The sequence below is a fragment of the Mustela nigripes genome, chromosome 1 (genome assembly GCF_022355385.1).
Source record: "Mustela nigripes isolate SB6536 chromosome 1, MUSNIG.SB6536, whole genome shotgun sequence".
Classification (NCBI taxonomy): Eukaryota; Metazoa; Chordata; class Mammalia; order Carnivora; family Mustelidae; genus Mustela; species Mustela nigripes.
The window spans coordinates 98139514-98159686 of NC_081557.1; the positions used below are offsets into that span (position 1 = coordinate 98139514).

At 42.5% G+C, this 20173-nt stretch overlaps 2 long non-coding RNA genes across 5 annotated transcripts in view; one reads left to right on the forward strand and one right to left on the reverse strand.

Moving 5' to 3' along the window:
* LOC132028622 (uncharacterized) overlaps window positions 1-19809 on the forward strand; it is a 59519-nt gene extending 39710 nt beyond the window's left edge. For all 4 annotated transcript variants that reach the window (XR_009407482.1, XR_009407484.1, XR_009407485.1 and 1 more), the window contains 3 exons: window positions 16852-17006; window positions 17833-18031; window positions 18131-19809. This is a non-coding gene — a long non-coding RNA (uncharacterized LOC132028622). The remainder of the gene's footprint in view (window positions 1-16851; window positions 17007-17832; window positions 18032-18130) is intronic.
* Window positions 3088-12311, reverse strand: LOC132028629 (uncharacterized). The gene is made up of 3 exons (XR_009407487.1): window positions 9443-12311; window positions 4514-4758; window positions 3088-3489 (listed from the first exon to the last, which is right to left on the reverse strand). It is a non-coding gene; the product is annotated as an uncharacterized LOC132028629 (long non-coding RNA).
* Window positions 19810-20173: the final 364 nt, after the last annotated feature.

Below are 20173 nucleotides of genomic sequence, written 5' to 3' on the forward strand. Positions count from 1 at the left end.
CATCATGTAACCAGGAGAGAAAGGTCAAAAGAATCAAGTACATCAACCTGACATCACCAACTTAGAGAACCAAGGCCAGCACTTCTTGTTAAGTGAGAAAAATAAGCTTCTGTCTTTCAAGTGTCTATAGGTGGTTTTCCTGTTGTTTACCGGTGAACGTAAGTACATGGGTGCTGCCTCACCACATCACAGCCCCCTTTACAGGCTTTGTAAGCAGAAGCTTAGGACCTCTTGGTCACCATGAAAGAGCTAAGATGTTTTATTTTTTAACATAGGCTAATTGGAGGCTAGAGCTGAATTATTTAAGAAAAGGGAGGGATCTAATATGGGGAAAGATAAAGAGTCCCAAGATTGGGAAGAATGGGAAACCATTAGATCCTACAAGAGTGGGGCCTCAAGTGGCTCCAACCCAGTGCCTCAGAGGGGCAGGACCTCAGAGGGGTGTTATCTGTGTTACCAAGTGCCGCAGTCCGGAGAGTGAAGATAGGATCGTCTATAGCTAAGTCTGTGGTTAATAAAGAAGTTCATCATAAAGGTATCTGTCTACCCATTGAATGCTTGGAGACAACTGAGGAGCAACTGAAAATGGCATCATGTAGTAGTAGAAGGAGTAAGTGTAGCTCTGGCAACTGTGTAGACTAAGGGCCAGGCCTCCTGGACCTACAGGTTCTTACATTTTTGTGCGATCTGATTGTCTGTGGAGAAGTGATGGGAATCATGCCTGACTATCATTAGACTTTCCATCTGCCCTCAAACATACAGAGGGGATTAAGCTAGACTTCATTTTTTTAACCTATGTCTTTATGTTTAAGTTAAGTTTCTTGTAGATAGTATATTTGTGGTATTCTTGAGTATTGTTTTTCTGTCTAATCTTTTCATTTTATCCAAGTAATTTTTGTGATTTTAATAAGTGTGTTTAGGCCATTTGCATTTAATGTAATTATGATATGGGAATTAAAATTTGCCATTTGTAGTTGTTTTGTTCATTCCACTTTTGTTCATTCCATCTCTTTTTGCCTTCTTTTGGATTCCTTGAGTGTTGCATTTGGGGGAGCTTCATTTTAAAACTACTACAGACTTACTAGTTTTTACCTCCTCTTAAAAAAATGTTAGTGCTTACTCTAGGATTTAAATATGCATGTCTAATTCATAAGTGGCCACTTTCAAATACTGTTATAGGACTTCATATATTGTATAAGGGCCTTACAACAGTGTATTTCCAATTCTATTCTTCCATCCTTTGGGCTATAGTTAGCATACGTTGAACTTCCACATATGTTGCAAAAACAAAATATGTTGATACAACTGATCTTTGTTTTATATAATCAGTTATCTTTTAGAGAAGTTAAGATAAGGAAAAAAAAGATTTTTATATTTACCTTCACATATACCAGAGGTCTTCATTTCTTTGTGCAGATCTGAGTACAAAATAGTATCTTTCTAAAGTCCATAAAAATATTTTCCTAAAATTGTATAAGGAAAACCTTACATCGTCCCAGAGACCGTTTGTCAAGGCCCGTAAAAGACAAGAATTGATATCCAAGTTGCTCCTTTTTAATGTGTGTGTACATGAGCTGGCGCACTGAGTAGCTGACCATTTCTCCTCTTCGGAAGAGCTCTTTTGTATGGTCATAGTTGTGTATGTCAAAATATCTATATTCTGGCCTTTCCAAAGTTCAAACTTTAACTCTTTTGGACATGTCATTACTGTCACAAACTGAGTGTACAAATTACTTGGAACACGTATTTTGACTGTACTGCTTAGATCGCCATTTGTGGCCTATTTACATGTTGATGCCAAATTCCATTAAAATGGCCTATGTGCTAAATTAAAAGTCAGTTAAACAAGGCAGAGTAATTTTAAAGTCCTGAAAGTCCCAAGATCTATTGTTAGATATTTAGCAACTGAGATATTTCAACATTATTCCCAAACTTATAACACTTGTTATGTGAACTGCCTCTAGAAAGTACAATACAAGGAGAATGCAGCGGTGTCTCTAATGGAGACCCAGAAGTAGGTCCTTGTCAGCCTTGTGTTCCCTCATTCTTTGGCAGATGGCAGATTTGCTTCCTTGGAATATATTTGAGAGAGAAAGTAGCTCCTTACAGGCCATAATTGTTATGGTACAGTGTTTGCAAATATAGAATTCACATCCTTTTGCATTTATTTGGGTTTTGTGGTTTATTTTCGTGTTGCTTTTGTGTGTCTCCACATAAGTCATCAGTCTTACTTCAAAAGTAATAATATTTGTCAGAAAAGGTATCTATGTATTTTAAAATATCCATGTCCTGAATTAATGGTCCAAGGAGCTGTCCAGATTTAAAGTGAATTTTTATTTCTTTGTCTCCATTTTTGGGGATCTGTGTCAGAAAGGCCAGTGTCCTACACAGAGTTCTCAGATGGCCTGTGCTCCAAGTCCTAGCTCCTGAGCCCCGTCTCCAGTCTGATCCAGTCACGACTTCTGATGATGTCTTGCCCAGGTTTCGATCACAGAATACCGTCCACTGGGTGGCACATAAAAATTAAGCAGTTATTTCTCACAGTTCAGGAGGCTGGAGGTAGAAGGTGGGCGTGCCAGCGTGGCTCTGGAGGGAGTCCTCTTCTGGGTGGCCCACGGCTGCCTTCTCACTGTGTGGCAGGGCCGGGATAGGAAGCAGATTTTCTCGTGAACTCTATGAGGGCACTGTTTCCACTCACGAGGGCTCCACACTTGGGACCTCATCTAATTCCAAGCAGCTCCCAAAGGCCCTATGTCCCAAGACCCTCACAGCAGGAAGCACATTTCAACACATGGTTGGGAGAAGGAGGACACAAACATCCGTCCATAACAACAACAAAAAGTGACTGAGAGCCTAACAGGTCAGAGCTCAGGAGTCCAGTCACTTGTTTGTGTGTGGAAGGGGAGAGGTGCCGTGACTGCCCAGGTCTGGCCTCCACAAATGCCAGGGTTATCTACCCACGCTAGCCCAGTGCATGGGGAAGCTTCCAGCTGGTTCTTTCCATCCCACCCTGGGAGGGGGATACACCTCCTTTACCATCAAAAAATGCTTTTTTTAAAGATTTCACTTATTTATTTGACAGACAGAGATCACAAGTAGGCAGGGAGAGAGAGGAGGAAGCAGGCTCCCTGCTAACCAGAGAGCCCCATGCGGGGCTCGATCCCAGGACCCTGGGACCATGACCCAAGCCGAAGGCAGAGGCCCCAAACCACTGAGCCACCCAGGCAGCCCCAAAATGCTTTTTTGGTGATTGAAAAGGCACTTCTGTTTCCTATCAGATTTTATTTCCTATTAGGGAACGTTCTCAAATGTGGGATAAGCCAGAGGTTGTGGGGATGCGGATATGAAGTAAATGCTCAGTTCTCTCCATTCCCTCCCTCCTCCAAGCTGGCAAGTGGCGTCTGGGAGGCTTCTCGCGTCTCAGCCTCAGGTCCCAGACATTCACTCCGTGCTGCGTTGGTTGACACGCTGTGGGAGAGGAATGGCCATCTGTGGGGAGTAGGAAAGAGGAGGAGAAAGTGATGTCTGTTCCTGAACGGGAAGAGGTTGGGAGTTTGTAGGACTATCTGGAGAGGGGGTGGCTCTGATCTAATGGCCCACGGTTATCCGCTGCCTGGACACTGGCTCTTTTCTTTTCTGAAGGTCCGGAATATCACCAGCCAGGGCCCTCCAGTCTGGCTCACTGTGACTCCGTTATTTCCCGACAGGCTTTTCTTCCTGATTTGATCCTGGGTCAAAAACATATGGCACAGACCACAGTGGCCCTCAGCTACCTGGCTTCAAGTCACCATCGCTATCTCCTGCCTCCACAGCTCATTGTCAATAAATACATATACAGACCATCTCAATAAACAAACTTGATTTGGATTTTCAACTTCAAAAAATTCATTTTCAAGAGCAGGACTAGGTCAGCCGTGCGGAAAGCCCCCGCTGACACTGACACAAATACGGAAAGGAGGATTAGGGTTGAAGTGAAGCAGTTTTTCTGGAGCCAGAATATTCTGGTTGCACACACATGTGTGGATGAAGGGCACAGTGTCTGGGAAGAGCCTGAGAATATGTTCTGAAGATTTGCGACCTTGGGTGATTGAAAGACAAAAAAGTATCTGGCCAGACCTGATTTACCGCCATTTACTGGGCAATTGGTCAGTGACACAGAAAAGAATGTCACGGGGTTAGAGGACACAGAAGAAGCCAGCTTTGCTGAGTCTATAGACCCCTGCTCGTGCAGTCTCCACCCCTACCAACCGTCCCTCCGGCTCTCACTCCACCTCTGGCCCCGAGTGGACAGCAATGCCGGTTCCACCCACAAGTGTTCAGAATGGTGGGCTGTCCTCCAGATTAACCATGAAAGGGAATGCAAAGCCCCAAGCTCGGACTACTGAGTTCCCGCACAGACCTGTGATTCCTGTCTCTAACTACCAGTCCCTCGTCCCTCCTCATTTTCCAGCTCTCTGGGCCTCAGACAAGGTTGTTCACCTGTAAACCCCATAGAGCTGAACAGACCATTTACCTTGAACTTTGAGAAGAGCTTAGTCCCCAGCTCTCAACCACCAGAAACAGCTCTGCCTGCAGATGGCAGGGGTCTCTCTCTACCCGCAGCAGTGTTCCCGTGGGAAGTGAGAGAAGGGCTCTCACGGCTCATGTCCAATTCTTGGAGTCACAGCCACTTTGTTGTAGCCTCTTACAGCTGCTGCATGTCCCATACTGATGAGGTCTGTTGTCCTTGGGCTGCAGCCACCTCAGCCGCTGTCGCTCCTGGAGTTATCACAAGGAGATGCCCTGTCACTCCCTGTCACATCAGCTCCGCCGGCTCCACAGTGATCACATCTGCCACCATCCCCTCGGCAGCAGTCCCCACCTGGCTCCGGCACAGACTGCGGTTCACCTTAGAGCCTCATCTCCCTTCACACAACAAAATAAATATTTTGTGAGCTAACGGTGAAGTTTTAAAAAGTGAAGTACAGAAATAAATAAAAAGAGGGGTTTTGGTTAAATATGATAGACTGAGCAAAAGGAAAGACTTACTCCATTCCACCCACCTGCCAAAGACAGGTCTGTCACCAGGCTGCACTGTCATCTCTACAGCCTTTGCTGTCTGTTGCCTGTTTTTTTTCCCAAATAATTGAGAAGTAGAATAACCTCCGTGTCCCTTTTCATTTTTTTTTTAAATATTTGATTTATTTTACAAGTAGGCAGAGAGGCAGGCAGTGAGAGAGAGAAAAGAGGAAGCAGGCTCCCTGCTGAGCAGAGAGCCCAATGCGGGACTCGATCCCAGGACCCTGATATCATGACCTGAGCCGAAGGCAGAGGCTTTAACCCACTGAGCCACCCAGGCGCCCCTGTGTCCCTTTTCTAAGAGGAAGGTGAGAGTGTTCAAGTTGGAGGGTTTTTCTCATACTGGATGATGACATTTCTGCATAGGGAACTATGATTTATTACAAGTAAATTATGTACTGGAAACACTTAGATCACAAATGAGGCAACTTGAAATAATAATTCTGATGAGAGGCTCTCTACTTCAAAGACACGTCATCTATTCGACTCTTCTGAAGCATGGGCTCTTCTCAGCTAACAAGATCTGAAGCAGTTTGCCCAGAGGGGAGAGGCTTGGTAAGCGGTGTTTCTTCACTGAACCCCTTCAGGAGGGGAGACAGGCTGAATAACGCCCCAAGGCCCAGGCTCTGGTCAACACTAAAATTAATATTCTTTTCCTTAACATTTTAAAGACTTACTGAATGAAGAATAACTTCTAGAAGTCAGCTGGGGAGGAAAAAAGAAGAAACGAGAAAAGCTGATTGGAAACCCTTCGTGCTGAGGCCAGATTGTCAATGGATGGGCCTCAGCACAAGTAGGGGTGCCACTGTGTCTCTGGGCAGCCCCCCCCACATCGGCGGGTGGAAGTCCTGTGCTTAGAGCTGGTCAGTTTCGCAGACTGGAAATCCTCCAGTCTCTGTCTGAAGTTGTTGAGACTTCAACTTGACCCCCCCAAAACATGCCTTTTTCAGCATGTGGTGGGTCACCCCCACTTTCAGCTATGCCTCGTGTTCCAGAGTTCAAGGCTTATCTGGTTCAGTTTCTCCAGAGAGTGAATTACACCCCCATCTTATGCAGAGGTGAGGGAGGGAGGGGTCCCAGGGGAGAGGACCAGATGTGGCTGTTCCACCTGCGCCTTTCTTCCAACTCTCCTGCTGTCAGCCCAGGGCCACACCCCTGCCTTCAAATGTTGCTGAAGACTGCACGCCTGGATCTTTCTGGAACTCAAGGGCAGAATCTGTTTCACTTCTTTTTACCTTCTCCCTGTAGGCATTTATAAACGATTTGACTGCATGCTCAGGAGAAAAGCCGTAAGTCCTTTCTTTTGCTCAGTCTATCATGTTTAACCAAAACCCCTCTTTTTTTTTTTTCCTGTACTTCACTTTTTAAAACTTCATCTTTAGCTCATTAAATACTTATTTTGTTGTGTGAAGGGAGATGAGGCTCTAGGTTGAACCACAGTCTGTGCCGGAGCCAGCCAAAGATGCATCATTTATTCTGCGTCCCCTGTTTCTCTCTTGTTTGTCACACACAAGGGAGCTGAGTGTACTTTGCCTGCAGAAATCAGAAATGGGATCATAAAACATACAACATTTTCTCTCATTTTCTGAAGTGTTCAGGCAGGTAAGGACATGTGGAGGGAAGTTTTGGAATCACCGGAGATTATTCATGGGACCGCATGAAGGGGTGACTGTGGATGTAGAGTGAAAAATAAGGCTGATCAGAAGAGCTTGTACTAAACATTAAAGGACATTTGATGCCGTATTAAAAAGTTGGCCTTTATGTGTAGGACCATCGGGTCACAATATAATAAGGTAAACATCACATTTTAAGACACCCACGAACCACCTTGGGAGGACCTGAGTAAGTGGCCTCATAGTGGTTTCCTTTCCAGTTATATTTAATAACTCATTTCTTCAGCTTTTACTCTCCCAAGACACTTTTTTGCAATTCTCTCAGTGTCTCATGTGTCTGTGGTTTTTACTTCTTTTTGCATCTGAGTGGGACATTGAAGCATTACTCATCTGCGATGTGCCACGTAAGCTGTCCCCTGACTGACTGGGGAACTACACAGAGGCACAGAGACGACCAGAGAGGGCTCAGTGGAAAGCAAATCCAGGGGACACAGGACAACCGGCCTAGCTTCGATTGTTCTCCTGACCCACCACGGACGGATCAGCAGAGTGTGGGAGCCTCACAGCCTTGGGCAGTTTGACAGCAACCTCTGCCCAGTTTGCTGGCTGACTCCTCGGCTATGCAGATCTCCAATAAACCCTAGGGAGTTAGGCTGAAAGAAATTAAAATTACAATTAAAATCTCAGCAGACATGTCAGCAGCTGCATACTCTGGGGAAAAGAAATTCTGTAGCACTAAAAAAAAATTGTCAAAATTTACAGTTGCTACAACGTATTAGCTAAAATGTCCAGTTTTCTACAAAAAAAAAGAGATGTGCAAAGAAACAGGAAAGTGTGACTCATCCTTGAGAGAGAAAAAAATAGTTGATAGAAACTGACTTTTAGTGAGCCCAATGTAGGCTTTATCAGGAAAAGATTTTGAAGCAACTATAACAAATACATTCGTATAAGTAAAGGAAATATTATGACAACAATACAACTACTCAAGGATATCAACAGAGAAATGGGAACACCAACACACACACACACACACACACACACACATACACTCACATTCTAGAGTTGGAAAACACCACACTGACGTTTTGAAAAAATCACTAACTGGGCTCAACACCTGACCTGAAGATTGCAGAAGGAGATATCAGCGAGCTCCGAAGAGAGCAACAGAAATTATTCCGTCTGAAGAACAGAAGGAAAAACAGATTAAAGGAAAACAAAGAGAGTCTCAAAGACCAATGAGATAACATCAAATATCTAATAGGAATTCCAGAAAGACATGAAAGACTGAATGGAGCAGAAAAAGATATTTGAAGATATAATGGCCAAAAACTTCTCAGATTTGATGAAAAACATTAACCTGCAGATCCAAGAAGCTCAACTAATCTTAAATAGGATAAACAGGAAGACGTCTATGCCCAGGCAAGAAGAAACTCTTGAGGAAGGAAAACTTACAGAAGCTTTTCTCTTTGTCTCTGTCTTGGTGTGGACAACTTTGTGACACTTCATGTTCAAAGAGTCAAACAGGTGGAAAGCAGAAGAGTGGGAAGAGATACATAATGCAAGCGAACGATTTGGTAGTGGACTGGATAGATCAGTCAAAATATGCCTTAAGAAATGTATTTATGTATTTCTTATGTATTTCTCGTGCCCTTGGGTTGATAAGTGAATCATGATGTAACACTGTAAAAGGATAATATCTAAAAACAGCCCCAAAATGTGTGAAGCAAAAACTGACAGAAGTGGGGGAGAAATAGACAATTCGAACAGCTGCCACTGGAGATTTCAGTGTTCTTCTCACCGTAATCGATAGAACAACTAGACAGAAAATCAGGTGAAGATACAGACGATCTGAACAGAGCCACCACCCAACTTGACCATATTGATATGTTGAGAACGCTCCACAGATGGTGACTTAGAGTAAAATTTAGAAACTGGGCTATATTTCACTCAAAAGGTAAAGCCTAACAACCCACTCGAGACCAATCAACTAAGCAGAAAGGACAGAGCAGAGCAGGACTTGCAAGGCCCAGAGTCATAAAGATTGACTGGGGAGGCGGTGCTGCACATGACCCTCTGAAGACCAGGGGCAGGGTCCTCACGGGTCAGGGAGGGAAATGCTTTTACTGCTTAGGAAGAGAAGCAAAGCTGGACCAGTAGAATCTGGGGAAGGTGGGGGTGGGGTGAGAGAAAATCAGTGGCGCCTCAGGCTGGAGCTGACAAGCCCAGGGCCCATGGCAGAAAACGGACACAGAACCAAGCTCCAGAAGGAACCAAAAATCCTTCCTGAGATTTCACTGGAGATCATTTGTTCCAAAGTATCATTGTTGGGGTTGGGGGGGGGGGGTAGCAAAACAACAAAGTAACTTTGGGCCAGAAATCTGAGGAGCTCAGGCCAGCCTCTCCCCTATCCTGGCCAGTGTGGAGGCCAGGAAACTGCACCAGACCTCAGCGAACCCCGCCAGCAGAGCCAAGCCAACCAGCCTGGACCTCAGTGAGATTGGAAAACATCGATGTAAACCTATCCCTTTCTCTGCTCTTCTGTTTGCTTTCTTTTCCTTCAGCCTTTTGTTTTGTTTTCATTTTTAATTCCAACCAAGTCCCAGCTGAACCAAGGGGAAACTGATTTCCCACACCTCAATCAGGCTAAACAGTGGCAATGCGTTGGAGGCCACACGGTGGCCACCGTGGCCGTGGCCGTAGAGCAGGGAGCCTGCGGCTGAGAGCAAAGCAAGGAAGTGGGACAGAGAGGGGTCCCGGGCTGTGGGACCTACCTTCCTTCCTAGGGATTTCTACCTTTCCTTTGCGATTTCCCTGGAAGTCTGCGCCTGCACCGTGGCCTTGGGCACGGGGCCTGTGACTTGCCATTGTCGGGGCAGGAGAAACAAACAAAGGATGGCCTCTGTGGAATTGTGGAATGTTTATTATTCTAAAGAACAGCATCTGTCTTCTCTCACAGGAAATCCTGTCGTCATATCTGAGAACGGCCCCCGTAATAAACAGTCTTCTGTGCCTTTATTTTGTTCCGACTTTATTGAGGTACGATTGCTTTATCACATCTGTAAGGTTAAAGAGTACAGCACGGTAATTTGATACAAGTGTATATGGAGAAATGATCACCACAATAAGGTTCGTCCCTCATGTTCAGCTGCAAGGTTTCCGGAAGCATGTGAAGGTAGGTGACCCGTCTGAGGGCACCCACCCGGGGGCAGTGGCTCACTGAAAAGCGGGGCCCACAGTTGTTCAGGCTGTTGGCCTCGTGACCAGACCCTCTCATGTGATCCCAGTCCTGGTTCCGGCCCTGCCTTTCCTCCTCCTCTTCCCCAGGGAGTGAGGTCGGGGACACAACAGCCTTGAAGAGAACAACGGACTCAGAACTTCACGGACACATATTGCTGTGACCTCCTGGGATGTTTAAGAGCTTGGAGGAAGCCAGAGAAAGTTCTCACTGGCAGAGAGTGCCCTGATACTCAAGAGGGACACACGGCCACTTGCACAAGTTTAAGGGACATTTCAGAAGTCTGTTCCTAGCTTTAGAAAAAAATACATTTTCTTCCTTTGCGTTAAGATTTTATGTATTGTCTTCCCTTAATCTCTTCTGCAGAAAATAAGCAAGTTAAGTATGACATGAACAAAAATTTATTATTATTTTCTGTGACTAATATGTAAATACTTACATTCCTACTTCCTGTCTTTCCCTTCGTTACTTTTCATTTCTGTGCTCACTTTTCAGAAGCTTTCCAAAGGGAATTTAGGAACTGATCGCAAACTTTATTTGTCTTCCTATTTTCATTGTTCTCCTTTGCAGTCTAGTTTGTAATGGAGATTTATGCACCCAGATCAAAAGGAAACACACTTACAAGTATATATGGGATAATCTGCACGCTGATGTTATCATTGTTTTATAAACCCACATTTAGAGATTGTGAAGATGCAGTTTCGTGGGTTAGAGTCTCACTGAGAAAATCATTCCTAGTCCTAAAAAGGGCAGAACTGGAGGATTTTGTGATTAAAATGCAAAGAGAAATTTTGGCAAAAGAACTTCCTGAGCCTGGTAGTACAGAACTTACATGGTCCAAAGACCACAGGACACAATGAAATCTTCATCTTGAGAAGACCGAAGCTGGCGAAGGACTTCTGCAAGAACTTCTCAGGTCCCTTTTTGCTTTAAGGTTCTATAATTTTGTAACACTGTCACCAACTCTGTGTGCTAGACTCTTATTTTACGTTTTAACTAAATATGACTTCCTTTAAATAATAATAATTCGTATTTTAGTGAAATCTAAAATGATTCATTGCCAAATTAAAAAAGGGAGGAAATGTCGCCACCAAAGAAAATGAAGCTGACCTTACTGTTCTACGGTTTTGTGAAACCATTCCACCTGAAGGAAAATTGTAATATTTTCCTCTGTTTACAAATAGCAGACGCTTACCAATTACGTGTGAACCTTGCAAATTTTATCAAATGTGTGTTTACCACACAAATGAGTTGTCGTTTTGGACAAGGAGAGAGAGACATTTAAGCCTCAGACTTGATAAATGGCAGAAGCCCACGTAACTGCTAAAAACCAGTCTGACAGGAATCTGCAACGATAACAAACAGAACAATGAAGGTCCACTATCTCAGAGTTCACAGAAGAATGGCTTGGCTCCTGGCCAGGTGGATAATCAGTCTATTTTAGGGTAAATCGCACAAACCAATGGACTTTTTCAAATAATATTAAATTAGGTGTGGCTGTCTTCTTTCTTTCTTTCTTTCTTTCTTTTTTTTTTTAAAGAGGATTTCCTGGCAATCTGCCCAGAAGTTATGATACTATCTTTGTATATTTTCATTAAATGGTACATAATGCACCTATGATAAGAAACAATGGGTCTTTGGTATCAGCTTTTTTATTCTGGATGTTTGTGTAGTTTTATTCTCAGTGGTTCTTTTGACTTCATTAGTCTACCTCAAGGCTGAATATACCTTAGTCCAAGTCCCTTAAAGTACATCCATTGTGATGCCGCATCAGCACGAGCACAGTAAGATTGCCGCGATGCCTCTGTGGCGGATTGGCCTCCACTCAGAGAGGTGTGCGAAGGAGAGACAGTGCTGCTACCCGCAGAACCTGAGGTTCCCACACACGTGTCTTTGAAACCAAATATCTGTATTTATTAGCACATTGCAATAATTGCTGCCTAATTAACTTCTCTTCTTGTCAAAATATATCCAAGCTAAAATTTTGTTTGTTGTGGGGAGAAAATGATCCTCAAACTCAAATCACTTAAGATTCTATTTATTATTAAAGCTTCCATAGAGCTGTGAATTTGTTTTTTAATACTAGGAAGAATATCCATTTTTTACTAGTTGGAGATACTATAAATCCATTGAAAAATTTACGGAAAGGGTAAATTTTCAGTCAGTGAAACGTTGGCCCTTCAGCTCAGGTCATGATCGCAGAGTTCTGAGATCAAGACCCACGTCAAGTTCCTTGCTCAGTGGGGAGCCTACTTTTCTCTCTGTCTGCTGCTCCCCCTGCTTGTTTAGTATCGACAAATGAATTGATAGAATCTTAAAAAGATATTTGCAGAAAAATTAAGACATGATTTACTCATATGTATTTGGTACAAAATTTAAGGTTATATTAAAGTAATTGCTCAAGCTTTGTTTATTTAGTTGTTTTATTTGTTTATTTACTTGCTTATTTATTTAAGTAGGCTCTACGCCCAATGGGAGCTTGAACTCAAGACCCCAACTGAACCAGCCAGATGCCCCATTAATTGCTCAAACTTTAAATAATGCTCAAAATGTTTAAAAATCCAACATTCCTAACAAAACTCTCAGCAAAATACAAATAGAAAGGAATTCCTTCAACCTCATAAAGGACAACCTACAGCTAACATCATCATATTTAATGGTGAAGACTGAGTGCTTTTCCCCTAACACTGGGAATGAGACGACAATATCTATTCTGAGTACTTCTATTGAAGATAGTACTAGAGATCTTCAGCTTTGCAATAAAGCAGGAAAAATAAATAAAAGATCAAAAAAGAAGAAGTAAGGCTATTTATATTCGCAGGCAACATATGGTTACCTATAGAAAGTCCTATGGAATGACAAGAAAAGTTGCTAAAATTAATAATTAAGTGTAGCAATGTTACAGATACAAGATTAATATATAAAAGTCAATTATATTTCTATATACTAGTGAAGAACAATCTCAACTTGAAATTTTTTAAAAAATCAATGCCTTCTTTAATAAAGCATCAAAAATATTAAACATTTAGGGATAAATCTGACCAGACATGTTAAGACCTATATGTCAAACAGCGTAAAACATTACTGAGGGGTGCCTGGGTGGCTCAGTGGGTTAAGCCTCTGCCTTCGGCTCAGGTCATGATCTCAGGGTCCTGGGATCGAGCCCCGCATCGGGCTCTCTGCTCAGCAGGGAGCCTGCTTCCCCATCTTTCTCTTCCTGCCTCTGTTGTGATCTGTTTCTCTGTGTCAAATAAATAAATAAATAAGTTGCTGAGATAAATTAGAGGGGTCTTAAATTATTGGAGACATGAAGTGCTTTCATAAAATAGAAGAATAAGTTAAAATATCAAGTCTTCTGAAATTGATCTTTAAATTCGGTGAAATCCCAATCAAAATCAAGATTCCTTTTTTCTGCAGTAGTTCATAAGTTGATTCTAAAATTCATATAAAAATGCAAACTACCTGGGATAGTCAAAACAAGGAATAAAGTTGATAGATATACACCATTTGGTTTCAAAATTATTATAAATCTGCAGTAATCAAAGTTGTGTGGAATTGGCATAAAGTAAACATTTAAGAAGAGAGTGTCCAGAAATAGATGCAATTGGTTTTCCACAAAGTGCCAAGATAATTCAGTGAAGAAAGGAAAATTTTTCTTAATAAATAGTACTGGAATAATTGGATAACCATACCCCTCAAAAATGAACCTCAGGGGTGCCTGGGTGGCTCAGTGGGTTAAGCCTCTGCCTTCGGCTCAGGTCATGATCTCAGGGTCCTGGGATCGAGTCCCACATGGGGCTCTCTGCTCAGCAGGGAGCCTGCTTCCCTCTCTCTCTGCCTGCCTCTCTGTCTACTTGTGATTTCTCTCTGTCAAATAAATAAATAAAATCTTTAAAAAAAAAAATGAACCTCAAACCTACTTCACATCTTAGGCAAAAATTAACTTGAACTGTATTACAGACCTAAGTGTAAAATTAATCTTACAGTAATTCTAGAAGAAAATATAGGAGAAGATCTTAATGACCTTTGGTTTGTTGAAGAGCTCTTAAAAACAATACAAAAAGCATGAAGTGAAAAAGAAAACAAATTAGTAAGTTGTACTTCATCAAAATAAAAAGATTTTGCTCTTTAAAAGACTGCCCTGAAAGTGAAACAAGAAGACACAAACTGGAAGAAAATCCTCAGAAAATCTTTATCATACAAAGTACCTTATCTAGTATATCAAAATATCTCTTATTAACTAGTCAGAAGAGAACCCTTACTTAAAATGTGCAAAACAGGGGTGCCTGGGTGGCTCAGTCATTAAGTGGATGCCTTGGGCTCAGGTCCTCACCCCAGAGTTCTGGGATCAAGCCCCACATTGGGCTTCTCTGCTTACCGGGAAGCCTGATTCTCCTTCTCCCACTCCCTCTGCATGTGTTCCCTCACTCGCTGTGTCTTTCTCTGTCAAATAAATAAAATTTTTTTAAAAAATCTTTAAAATGTGCAAAATAATTGAATAGACACTTAAGCAAAAAAGATATATGACCACACATGAAAAGGTCATTGTGAGCCATTAAAGAAATACAAATTAAAATTGTAATGAGATATCTTACACAACCACTAGAGTGGCAACAATTAAAAAGACTGACAGGGTGCCTGCGTGGTTCAGTCGTTTAAGCATCTGAATAGCTCAGGTCATCATCCCAGGGTCCTGGGATGGAGCCCTGCATTGGACTCCCTGCCCAGTGGAGAGCCTGCATCGCCCTCTTCCTCTGCCTGCCACTCTGCCTACTTGTGCTCTCTCTCTGTGTCAAATAAATAAAATCTTGGGGAAAAAAAAAAGATAAAAAGACTGACAATATCAAGTGTTAGTGAGAATAGGAAGCAACTAGAATTCTTACATGCTGCTGATGGAAGTGCAAAGGGGTCCAACCACTGTGAAAACCCACTTGGCAGTTTCTTCATTAGTTGTTCCTATAATTTGACCCCACCTTTCCACTCCTGCCCCAACCACTCTACTCAAGAGAAACGAAAGTACGTTCTACACAAAGATTTATGTACAAATGTTCATGGCAGCTTTATCTACAATAGCCAAAACTTTAAGCAACTCAAATGTCCATCAAAATTGGATGGATAAACATATTGTGATATGTTCATATGGGAAATACATAACAGCACGAATGAATCTCAAAGTAATTATTCTAAGGTGAAAAAAGCATGGCCAAAAAAAAAAGTTTCTGCTGAGTTCATTTACATAAATTACATAAGTTTACATAAACTCTAGGAGATGCAAACTAATATACAGCAACAAAATTTCCAGTCATTGCCTGAAGGTGAGTTGGGGGAAGGGAGAAAAGGCACAAAGAAACATTTGGGGATGATAGTGTTAACATTCCTCATCCACATTGTGGTGATGGTTTCATGAGAGTATAAATATGTCAAAACTCATCACATTTTATATCTTATACATATGCAGTTTATCACATGGAAATTGTGTCAATAAAACAAAAAATAATGCTTTGTTAAACACTGTTCTTTTTATTCTGCCCAGTTTGCTTACGAATAAAACCATGTTAGCAATCCAGACTTGCATCGCTTCCCCCAACATTTCAAAATTCTATGCTTTCAGTAGTTAAATGATAGTTACATTGTTAAGTTAAAATGATATTTAAGGTGTCAAAATGTGGTTTAATGATTCTTATTAAAAGTTACTTCAGAAAATGTGGAAAATATTTTTTAAGTATTACGTATATCTCTTACCACTTTGGAGTAACAGCTGCTATTTTTGTTTTCAGACTTTTTCATGCATATATATAAACATAATAATTTATTTTAATTGGGATTATATTGCATGTCATGTTCTGTATGTAGCATTATATTACAAACATTTTTACATGTAATTGTCAAAATGCAATTTTTTTCTCTTATGTAATAAACAATACATTGTAATGGGTATGCCACAATTTCTTTAACTTTCCTTGTTTGGGGACATTTATGTTGTCCCCAGGATTGCAGTAGTATGTATTTGGCTGTGTAAACATCTGTGTGTGTATGTGTGTGTGTGTGTGTGTGTGTGTGTTAAACCATTTCCTTATTTTTCAGTATAAGCTCTTAGAAATGGATTAATGACTAAAGAGCAAGACTATATTGAGGACTCCTGACAAGGTGTCCAACTGGCTTTCAGCAACATGGTACCAACTTCATCTTCACTGGAAATATATAACAGTATATGAGAGAGCTTATCTTACTATATTCTCCAAGGTGTTGAATCTTACAGTGCTTTTATATTTTAACACCATTCTCCCCCTCTCATTGTTAAGGAAACAATGAAATTCCTTGAAGGAACTTATTATTTTCGTATGACATCCTTCTTAAAATATATGAGTCAGCTTTTCAGAAAAGTAAAAACCAGTGCATCACTTTTATGAGATGAGTAGTGGAATTAACATTCATTAACATTGCATTACAATGCTTGTCAATCTCACAATTTTTCTTTTGCTAATATACAAATTACCTGCTCTAAATAGTCTCTGATTCTGATCCATGATCACATAAAAATTTTGTAAGATTTATTTTTTTAAGTAGGCATCATACACAGCATGGAGTCAGCATCAAACTTACGACCCTGAGATCAAGACCTGAGCTGACATCAAAAGTCAGAGGCTCAATTGTTTGAGCCACCGAGGCACCCTTAAAAGATTTTTAAGGCCCGGTTTGTGAAATGGTGAATTCTTCTTTCTTTCTCATGTAATGTGTTTGGCTTATTTCTTTTTCACTTAATGATAGGTCTCCAGTAGAAACTGTTACCTGGTAAGAAGTGACAATTACTTAGCTACAAATATCAAGTATAATTTTATAGACTGAATAGTTAAAACCGAAGACTTATTCTAGGATCTACAGCCTGTTTAGATCCCTCTTGTAAATAGATATATTTTTAAAATATTTTATTTATTTATTTGACAGAGAGTGAGAGCACAAGCAGGGGAGCAGCAGAGGGAGAGGAAAAAGCAGACTCCCCACTGAGCAGGAAGCCTGATATGGGACTTGATTCCAGGACCTTGGGATCACAACGCAAGCCGAAGGCAGACACTTAACCAACTGAGCCATCCAGGTGCCCTGTAAATAGATTTTTAGATACATCTATATTTAGATAAATCTAAAAAATAGGTTCCCTGTTTTTTAATTGTGTTATATCAGAGACAAAACTAAGACACAGGTTAAGTGCTAGGGTCTTTCTATTTTCGTGAGTTCTACAGAATGCTGAGCCTTCTGGTCTTTCTTTGATGATTCTGACCTTTAACCAAATGACTGATGTGCTCCTGCTGGTCTAGCACCAATGAGTGGTCTAGCCTCAGATAGCCTGTGAGGCAGTAGGGCCCTTGGCCCTCAAGATAATTCGGGCAGGGCCAACATCTAGGGGTCAATGTTAAATCAGCTTTCAGTGGGTATATTCAAGAAAAAAAGTGGTAAAGAAGCAGACAAAAAGTTGTACTGTTTGAAGCCAACGAGGGGTTCAGTGTGCTGTGAATGAGGCCTACAGGAGCCTGTCCAGAGGCTGTGATTAAAGGTGATTTAAAGATCAATAATGCATATTCGCTAGATATTGCAGGATGTTATCAAACTGTGTTGAGATGATGACAAGTGGTAGGGAGAGGCTACGTGCACACCTGTTCCAGCCGGTGCCTGGATGTTTGCAGGTGGAGGTGGCTGTTAGCTTCTGAGTCAAGAAAACAGGTGGAGAGTAAAGCCGCGACCCAGGAAAGACACTTGGACGGGGAAGTTACTGTCAGAACCACCTGACATGACCTTGGGCATGAAGAATGGCTTGAGGACAGTAAAGAGGAGCAATCTTGAGTTTTCTTTGTAATTTAAATAAATCTGACTTGAGGCTTCCTCAGGTCTCTACGTCAGTATCCGTCCGTGTCTGTACTTTTCCCCACGCAGGCATCTGGAGGAGACTGGGGGCAGTCGTTCGATGCCTTCTGCATCAAAGGAAGCGGGTCTCAGAGGTGCCAGCCCTGCGAGGAGATGAGAGGTCAGCCGGGTTGTCTGGATCCAGTTTTTACCAAAATGATGGACCAGAGAAAGAAGGAACCTTAGACAGTCTGACCTAGTTACATTTGCATTTTCCCAGGAAAAATGAGTAAGTGGTGGAACGGTCACACTCTTAAGGCTGCTTCTAAGTTTGAAATTTCTCTGTGATGTTATTTCAGCCCCGTATATGCTTTTCTTCTTTTGAAAGCTGTAAAATTCCTCAGAAACACTTGGAGTCGTTTTCTGGCGCAGAGAGGAAGAAGGCGGGAGAAACAATGACACTGCGTTCAGGGCTGAAAAGAGAAGAAAGCTCAACTGGGGAGTGCAGGGCGATGCTAGAAGAAAGCCAGAGTCCCACCTGGATCCTCTGGGAGAAAAGGATGAAAAAGGGAACTGGCTTGGCAAGGAGACCTGTCCCCAGCCATCTGCACATGCAGGAGAAGCTGGCCACCGAAGGCACTGCACGTTCCCAGGCAGGAACGACGGGTGGCACTCAACAGCGGAGAAGAAAAAAATCATCAGATACTGACACGTTCTTTAAGATCATGAAGTTGATTTTTATTTAGGGGTGCCTGGGTGGCTCAGCGGGTTAAAGCCTCTGCCTTCGGCCCAGGTCATGATCCCAGGACCCTGGGATGGAGCCCCGCATTGGGCTCTCTGCTCAGTGCAGAGCCTGCTTCTCTCTCTCTCTCTCTCTCTCTCTGCCTGCCTTTCTGCCTACTTGTGTTCTCTGTCAAATAAAAAAAAAAAAAAAAAAAAAAAAAGATCATGAAGTTTACTTTCCCCAAAGAATCTTTTTAAAATCCCACACTGATTTGGCAACTTTCTCATTATCATGCCCTGCGGCACAGCAGCACGTAAGGCCCGGGTGGTTTCCTGAGGGGAAATCCCGATCTCCTGGATTACATAAAATAAAAACATAAAAGAAGAAGGAGAAAAAGGAGCAGAGGTAGAAGAGGAAGGAGAAGGAGAAGTACAACCTTCTAGCCACATTTGTTGGGAGGATCCAGTGACTGGGCCTCTGAAGCTCTTCGCGGATCCCCTGGCCTGGAGCAGGTGTTTGCTCAATGCCGTCGTTGCTTCTACTGACATAGTTGTACGAGTATCTCGGGATTAGGCGCTGAGTACCCAGGGCCACACTGGCTTTGTCGGGGAGAGGGTCATCCAAACTCAGTGGAGTGTGGTGGAGACTGCTAGATGTTTTTTGCATCAAACATCTCTTAGGCGATGCTTGAGATCTTTCAGCCTCCTCTGTCTCAGACTTTGGCCTCTTGTCTGGGCCCAGCTGCTGCTGGAGTGTACCAGCTCTGCCCGTCTTCTGACTTCACGCAGATGCCATGTGATGGTCATGCCCCTCAGGACCTGTGCCATTTGCGGGCTGACTCCCCTTGCTGAGGTTTCCCTGTTGTGGAAAGGGTCCTTAAAAGAATGGACATGCCCTTTTCTTTCTCAGAGCATGAGCAGGGGGGAGGACCAGAGGGAGAAGCAGACCCTGCTGAGTGTGGAGCCCAAGGCAGGGCTCGATCCCAGGACCCTGAGATCATGACCTGAGCAGAAGACAGACATCTAACCAATGAGCCACCCAGGCACCCCTAAGAATAGATAGGCTTTTCTCTTTTTTTTTTCCCCTCCTGGTTTTGATGTGAGCATGATGGCTGGAGCTAGGGCAGCCCTTCTGGCCACGAAGTAGAAGCCGTATGTTGAGGACGGCGGAGCGCAAAGACAACAGGAGCTGGGGTCACTGCGGAATGGGCAGGCAGCACACCAGGTCTAGACTGACTATCTGGATATGATTTTGAGAAAGAAAAGTTTCTATCTTTTTAGAAGACTATTATGTGGGGTTTTCTTTCACTCTCTGCTAAGCTGAATCCTAACTATTCAACTAGAAAATAGGCCTTCCATACGAATGAAATGAAGGGAAAGGGAGAAAAAACATCATCATGTGTGAGTTCAGAAGCATGGAACAGCGGCACTGGATCCAGACGTCAGTGTTTTTACCAACATCACATTCTATCATCTCTTCTAAATTGAGGGTATGCGAGCCAGATGCCCAGTGACTTGGTCACCTTTGAGATAACAGAATACTGACATTCCAGACTAGCAAAAAGCAAACAAAACACTCTCCATCCAGAAAGCTGACCTGTCAGTGCTTCTCATCTATGTGTTTTTTTTTTTTTAAGATTTTATTTATTTATTTGACAGACAGAGATCACAAGCAGGCAGAGAGGCAGGCAGAGAGAGAGGAGGAAGC